Below are 8,930 nucleotides of genomic sequence, written 5' to 3'. Positions count from 1 at the left end.
TTCTGATCCTAAACACTAGGCCTGTTAGCCCTTTTTACCTCTTTGCTTGTTTTGATGTTGACAACTGAGTGACACTTCCCCAGAGGGCAATATTTGACTTCAAAGTGATACATTTTCTGGTTGAAATTAGTTTTTCTGGGTAAAGCAACATCAGCAAAGCAGATGACAAACTGGTGACTCAATGAACTGGTAACCAGATTAGAACTAGTTAAATACTCACTTTTCATGACAACATCAACGGGTCTGATAAATACATCATATTTTGTTTGTTATCTGGGTAAAAGAGCATCAGATTCCCAGATTACAACCAGGTAAATGGCTTTTAAAATCCCTAAGGTTGATGTCCGCACCCTGCGGAAATCAAATTAGCATAATAAGAAAATCCCCATAAAAATCTCAGTCTGGCATTGGATGCGGCTCAATTCACCGCATCCGCCTACAGTATGTTGCACTTCTTCATCAGCGGTGAAAGGTGACAGAGCTAGAGTGGTGCTTGTCAGAGCATGAGACATTCCGAAAATTGGTCTTCTCACAAAATCGTCTGTACTGTCCGAACGGTTCGGCCTACAAACTATTATGACACGTCCGTTTTTCTCTACGTCTTGGGACTTGTCTGAAGTGGGTACAGCTGATCTGCCAACCTCTGTCTGTAGTGTTCAAACATTTTGGGCTATAGACTAATATGACTCTCACAAACACATACATGTTCGTTGTTTTGCGCTAGGATGCCCACAGGCCTCACTAGATTCATCTTAAGGTCCTCCGGTACCAGCTGTAAAAAGTTATGGAAGTATACAGTACAGTATATGGAGAGCGTTAAGTTCCAAAAATAAGGGTAAAATACATGTAAAAAAATAAATAAAAAATGTTTCCTGATCTTTCTTATATCTCTCAGATATAGGACAGACACTTCAGAACAAACTTCCTTTAGATTTTTTTGGGGGGATGATCTGTTGTTCCATGTAGTGTGTCTGTTATTCAATGCTTTGTATGAGCTAACAGAAGTAAGGCCCCCCAAAAACGTCATTTTGATACCTCAAGGGTTATCAAAATCAAATAGCAAAATGATCTTTGGTATGACCTTCTTAACCTCTTGGGGCTAGGTGGGACGCTAGCGTGCCACCCGTGGTGCACTCCATCAACAGCAGGTGCATTTCAAGAGCGGCAAATTTGAATCCAAATAAATGTCAAAATTCAAATTTTTCAAAAATACAACTATTTTACACCATTTGAAAGATAAACATCTCCTTAATCTAACCACGTTTTACGATTTCAAAAAGGTTTTACGGCGAAAGCATAAATTTAGAGTATGTTAGGACAGTACATTTACAAGAGTTGTGTGTAATGTTTTGTCAAGTCAAAGACAGGGTCACCAAAACCATAAAACCAGCTAAAATGATGCACTAACCTTTTACAATCTCCATCAGATGACACTCCTAGGACATTATGTTAGAAAATGCATGCATTTTTAGTTCTATCAAGTTCATATTTATATCCAAAAACAGCGTTTTACTATGGCATTGATGTTGAGGAAATCGTTTCCCTCCAATAACCGGCAGTCAAGTCAGCGTCACAAATTAAATAATTAAAATTAGAAAACATTGGTAAAATATTATATTGTCATTTAAAGAATTATAGATTTACATCTCTTGAACGCAATCAACTTGCCAGATTTAAAAATAACCTTACTGGGAAATCACACTTTGCAATAATCTGAGCACTGCGCCCAGAAAAATACGCGTTGCGATACAGACTAGACGTCATGTTGGGGAGATCTAAAATCGAAAATACTATGTAAATAATCCATTACCTTTGATTCTCTTCATCAGATGTCACTTCCAGGTATCACAGGTCCATAACGAATGTAGTTTTGTTCAAAAAAGCTCATCATTTATGTCCAAAAATCTCCGTCTCGTTAGCACATGATGTAAGCCAGCCGGACTTCTCGTCATGAACGAGGGGAAAAAATATATTTCCGTTCGTTCAAACATGTCAAACGTTGTATAGCATAAATCATTAGGGCCTTTTGTAACCAGAACATGAATAATATTCAAGGTGGACGAATGCATACTCTTTTATAACGTATTGGAACGAGGGTACCCAACATGAACTCGCGCGCCAGGTGTCTAATGGGACATCATCGTTCCATGGCTCTTGTTCGGTCAGATCTCCCTCCAGAAGACTCAAAACACTTTGTAAAGGCTGGTGACATCTAGTGGAAGCAATAGGAAGTACCAAAATATTCCTAAACCCCTGTGTTTTTCAATGGGATAGGTTTAAAGTCAATACAACACATCAGGTATCCACTTCCTGTCAGAAAATGTCTCAGGGTTTTGCCTGCCAAATGAGTTCTGTTATACTCACAGACACCATTCAAACAGTTTTGGAAACTTTAGAGTGTTTTCTATCCATATATAATAAGTATATGCATATTCTAGTTACTGGGTAGGATTAGTAACCAGATTAAATCGGGTACATTTTTTTTATCCAGACGTGCAAATGCTGCCCCCTAGACCCAACAGGTTAAAAAATTCAATTTGGCTTAATAGAACCCCCTCCCCCATTCACCCGGCTTAGACTCTTATGGGTTAACGTAAAAATGTTCATGAATACTAGAGTGGCCAATGCGGTCTTAATCAAAGGCACTTTGCCAAGAACAAGACGAAGTTATTGTATGGGGGATTTAGAGTGGTCACCCACAAAGAGAGAGGCGGGGGTGTACTCTTTAATTTCCCCATTCCCTTTTACAGTGTGAATACTTGAAGAGCCAACTACATAAGTCAAATAACATTTTTTTTGTCACATGCTTTGTAAAGAACAGGTGTAGTAATGCTTACTAACATGTAGAATACAACAAAACATTCTTAATGCGTTTGAGCCAATCAGTTGTGTTGTGACATGGTAGAGGTGGTATCCAGAAGATAGCCATATTTGTTAAAAGACAAAGTCAATATTATGGCAATAACAACTCAAATAAGCAAAGAGAAACAACAATCCATCATTAATTTAACCTCTATGGGACCGGCGGGACGAATTCGTCCCACCTACGTAACAGCCAGTTGAATCCTGTGGCGCGATTTTCAAAACCTTTGAAATGCTATTACTTCAATTTCTCAAACATCTGACTATTTTACAGCTATTTAAAGACAAGACTCTCGTTAATCTAACCACACTGTCCAATTTCAAAAAGGCTTTACAACGAAAGCAAAACATTAGATTATGTCAGCAGAGTACCAAGCCAGAAATAATCAGACACCCATTTTTCAAGCTAGCATATAATGTCACAAAAACCCAGAAGACAGCTAAATGCAGCACTAACCTTTGATGATCTTCATCAGATGACAACCCTAGGACATTATGTTATACAATACATGCATGTTTTGTTCAATCAAGTTCATATTTATATCAAAAACCAGCTTTTTACATTAGCATGTGATGTTCAGAACTAGCAAATTCCCCGCAAACTTCCGGGTAATTCGCTAACAATTTACTAAATTACTCACAAAAAGCATAACAATTATTTTAAGAATTATAGATACAGAACTCCTCTATGCACTCGATATGTCCGATTTTAAAATAGCTTTTTGGTGAAAGCACATTTTGCAATATTCTAAGTCCATAGCCCAGGCATCACGGGCTAGCTATTTAGACACCCGGCAAGTTTAGCACTCACCAATATCAGATTTACTATTATAAAACTTTGATTACCTTTTGTTGTCTTCGTCAGAATGCACTCCCAGGACTGCTACTTCAATAACAAATGTTGGTTTGGTCCAAAATAATCCATCGTTATATCCGAATAGCGGCGTTTTGTTCGTGCGTCCCAGACACTATCTGAAATGGTAAATCAGGGTCGCGCGCATGGCGCAATTCGTGACAAAAAAAATCTAAATATTCCATTACCGTACTTCGAAGCATGTCAACCGCTGTTTAAAATCCATTTTTATGCCATTTTTCTCGTAAAAAAGCGATAATATTCCGACCGGGAATGTCCATTTAGCTAAACAGAGGAAAGTAAACAAAGCTTTCGGTCGACACGGGCACGAGCCTGAGTCTCACAGTACTGTAACCAGCCACTACCCAAACGCGCTACTTTTTTTCAGCCAGAGCCTGCAAAGCCACGATTCAGCTTTTTACCGCCTTCTGAGACCCTATGGCAGCCGTAGGAAGTGTCACGGGACAGCTAAGATCCTCACTCTTCAATAAACAGGGACAAGAAGAACGACACCTTGTCAGACAGGCCACTTCCTGCATGAAACCTTCTCAGTTTTTTGCCTGCCAAATAAGTTCTGTTATACTCACAGACACCATTCAAACAGTTTTAGAAACTTTAGGGTGTTTTCTATCCATATGTAATAAGTATATGCATATTCTAGTTACTGGGTAGGAGTGGTAACCAGATTAAATCGGGTACGTTTTTTATCCGGCGGTGTAAATACTGCCCCCTAGCCCTAACAGGTTTTAAGACATGAATGTGAGTCAATTTGCAAAATTTCAAGAACTTTGAAGTTTCTTCAAGTGCAGTCGTAACAATCATCAAGCACTATGACGAAACTGGCTCTCATGAGGACCGCCACAGGAAAGGAAGAGCCAGAGTTACCTCTGCTGCAGAGGATAAGTTCATTCGAGTTAACTGCACCTCAGAAATTGCAGCCCAAATAAATGCTTCATAGAGTTCAAGAAACAGACACATCTCAACATCAACTGTTCAGACGAGATTGCATGAATCAGGCCTTCATGGTTCAATTGCTGCAAAGAAGCCAATACTAAAGGACCCAATAATAAGAAGAAACTTGCTTGGGCCAAGAAACATGAGCAATCGACATTAGACCGGTGGAAATCTGTCCTTTGGTCTGATGAGTCCAAATTGGAGATTTTTGGTTCCAACCGCTGTGTCTTTGTGAGACACAGAGTAGGTGACCGGATTATCTCTGCATGTGTGGTTCCCACCATGAAGCATGGAGGAGGAGGTGTGATGGTGTGGGGGTGCATTGCTGGTGACACTATCAGTGATTTATTTAGAATTCAAGGCACACTTAACCAGCATGGCTACCAAATCATTCTGCAGCGATATGCCATCCCATCTGGTTTGCGTTCATTGGGTCTATAACTAGTTTTTCAACAGGACAATGACCAAACACAACTCCAGGTTGTGTAAGGGCTATTTGACCAACAAGGAGAGTGATGGAGCGCTGCATCAGATGACCTGGCCTCCACAATCACCCAACCTCAACCCAATTGAGATGGTTTGGGATGAGTTGGACTGCAGAGTGAAGGAAAAGCAGCCAACAGTGCCGAGCATATGTGGGAACTCCTTCAAGACTGTTGGAAAAGCATTCCATGTGAAGCTGGTTGAGAGAATGCCAAGAGTGTGCAAAGCTGTAATCAAGGCAAGGGATAGCTACTTTGAAGAATCTATATTTTGATTTGTTTAACACTTATTTGGTTACTACATGATTCCATGTGTTATTTCATAGTTGTTGTCATCACTATTATTCTACAATGTAGAAAATAGTAAAAATAAAGAAAACCCCTTGAATGATTCTGTGTCCAAACTTTTGACTGGCACTGAAACATACAGTATCCTACAGCAGAACGACAAGACGATATGCAGAAAATTAGGCACTCACTTTGATTAGAATGCACACATGTTCAAAGTTATTTTTTGTAAGGAAAACAACAATGAAGGCAATGCGAGTGCGAGCCAGAAGATGTGCCAGGGGGGGAAAGTTTGTGCTAGACTGTGCATATTTGATCTGGGGAAAGACTGGGGAGGTGCTTGGGCTCTCATGTAAGAGAGAAGTTATTCCTGTTCAGTAAAGCATAAATTGTTCGCAACAGTAAAATGGGCTACTTCTATGTGAATTAATGAGGAAGAGGAACACACCTCATTTCAAATTGTTGTTAGAAAATAATTTGAAATTGACAAATTGAAATATAGCCCATAGATAATTAGCGCTGGTTAACTTTCCTGTTGTGTAACAATCACATTTTGGAACAGTGAGCTCATTCTGATATCGTGCTGGGACGCCCATTAGCGATATTACACGTGAAAAGGTTACGCCAGGGATTTCCAACTGAGGGCCGTAAATACTTATCCATAGGTTTGACATGTTTTCATACACTGCAGCTTGAAGTGAATTAGCTCGAGCGTGTCATTGCATGCGATGAGTGTGATCCCAACAAAAGGTTGCCACCTAAGGGAGATTAAGGCTAATCCTGGGTAATAAATATAACTGAATTTCATGGTGGAATAAAATGAAACCCCATAGCATATTAATTCAATCAAACGCATATTGTATTTGTGGATACTGACGGTAACTACGTAGTTCGATAATAGCACTTAGATGAGTGCAGAACCTGTTCACTAAGGTTGCATCCAAAATGGCACCCTATTCTCTATATAGTGTAGTGCACTGGAGGGCCCTGGTCAAAAGTAGTGCACTATATAGGGAATAGGGTGCCATTTGTGGCATTTTGCATTACACTATATTCCCTGGCCTTGGCTGTTATCTCTGCAGTCTAATATTGTGACAGCTGTCTGAAACAGGTCAAGCGTGTTCTTCACAGTAAGGACGCGCCTCTTCAGACACGTCAATGCGAATCTTCCTTTCAACTCACAGGGCACTTGAAGTTCCAAGGAAGGGTGGGGATGTCTGTCTGTCGCCAGTGGAGGCAGTTGAAGGAAGGGAGGATGGCTGGAATGGAATGAATGGAACGGTATCAAACACAAATGGTCTAGAGGCTCAGTAGTCCCTTTTGCAACTTCCATTCATTAGCCACCACTGTCTAATTTTCATAAGGAAACTGATAAAACACACATGTGCAAAATCAAGGTGACTTACAAAGATGAGGAGGACCAAGAGCAAGAGAGGGAGGGCAGTGATGTAGTGTCCACAACTAAAGAATCATTGTGGAATCTGAAAAGACATGTGTCATGAACGCATGATGGTGAACTATGTGCACATGCTAATGGAAAGGACAAAGATAGATAGTTAGCTAACTGTGTCATTGTACCAAAGTATTTTTTAACAATCTGATCTCTTAAATGTATACATTTTCGTTCTATTATCTATACAATAGGCTATCATTGATTTTGGCCCAATAGGCCTGACATATTACCTCTTTCAATGAGCTTTCCATTTTGATAGCGTTATTTTGTCTAAAAACCTTGAGGCATTCCTGTAGAATATTTTTAAAACAACTCTGCATCCCTGCTCAGCCTGCCAAGAGTTTAGCATCCCCAGTGGCTCTGCAAGAGCAGAGAGGATATTCTCCTCTGCTGGCCTGCTCTCCAGGCATGAGCCTGAAGCCACAGACTCTGGCCAAACTCGTGTTTCTAAAAGTGAATTCAAAGGCACTGTAGACTGATCCTAATAAGTTATTTTTCATAAAATGTTTATTTAATTCTCAGTAAGTCACAGCCTACAGTACATGCACAATTTTTAGACAAATTATTTTATACAGCAAGAGTGTTGCACTCGAAAATGCTTCACAATTTATTTCTTTGTAGGCTATAACCTTTGTCACAATGGGTGGCCTGAGGAATCAGGAGAGGTGGAGTCAGGCGCAGGAGACGGATGATTTCGGGAATAAACTTTTAATAAATATTCTCACGTAAAAAAATGACAAAAAGAACGGAGTGCAGGGTGTGCTAAATAAAAGGCACCACCCTTTTACGAACAATAACCAGGGACGCAGCCCAAAACAATACTTCGTAATCCCAGGAGGGAAAACCACTGATCCTCATAAACAACATACAACCCGGACAACAAACAATCCCGCACAAACCACAAACCTAACTAGCTAGCTTAAATACCCTTCCCCACTAACAACTAATACAAAACAGGTGAGTAACTAACCTAGGCCTAACTAACAGAACGTGAAACATAAATCAGTGGCAGCTAGTAGGCCGGCGACGACAACCGCCGAGCGCCGCCCGGGCGAGGAGGGGCGCCACCTTCCATAGGTGTTGTGACAACCTTGAAATAATTGAAATAATAGGCTAATAATATATCCTAAATAATTCATTTTTGTTCCTTGTTAGGCTACCTGTCTGGCTCCTAAATACATATTTAGAGTGTTTTATATGCTGTTTAACCTTTTCATACTTGAGTTCCAATTATCTCTAATGGTAGCCCCAGCGTGAGTTTATTTATACATGTGATGTTAGAATGTTCTCTCCATTCCAGAATGTGATTGTTACGGAACAGCACATTTAATCTGCGCTGCCCTCAAACCAAGGCACGCAGCCTGTTTTTATTTTTAGGCTGTTTTCAATTTGTCAATTTCAAATGATTTTCTAACAAGTTTTTATTTTCAAAGAACAGTTTGAATTGATGTGTGTTCCTCCTCCTCATTCATTCACATAAAAGTAGTCCTTTTTACTTTTGCGTGAATTTTTTGGGGGGACATTGCTGACCTGGTGTCACATTCGTTATAATGAGTGGACCAAAGCGCAGCGTGCGTAGAGTTCCACATATTTATTTTAGTGAAACTTCAAAGCAACAAATAAATTAACGAACGTGCCGTTCGTAGCGCACATAGCACTAAACAAAAACAATATCCCACAACACAGGTGGGAAAAGGACCACACTAAGTATGATTCCCAATTAGAGGCAACGATCATCAGCTGCCTCCAATTGGGAACCATACTCACACCAACATAGAAATTAAAGACTAGAACACCCCCTAGTCACGCCCTGATCTAAAACACAGGGCGTGACACCCGGACAAAATTCCCCAGCTCCTCTGTCAGAAACAACTTGAAGCACTCTGCCGCAGATGGAAATGGCAAGGGGCATTGCACTCCAGACAGTGACTCATCAAAGCAAACAGCAGGGCCAGGAGGGGTGAAATGGCTGGCGGCCTTCCAGCAACCACAGAACTCCTGCACTTCATCCACTGTCGGTCTCCCTCCATCACCACCA

This window comes from Salmo salar, chromosome 16, assembly GCF_965601325.2.
Source record: "Salmo salar chromosome 16, fSalSal1, whole genome shotgun sequence".
Classification (NCBI taxonomy): Eukaryota; Metazoa; Chordata; class Actinopteri; order Salmoniformes; family Salmonidae; genus Salmo; species Salmo salar.
This window is presented reverse-complemented; position numbering follows the sequence as displayed.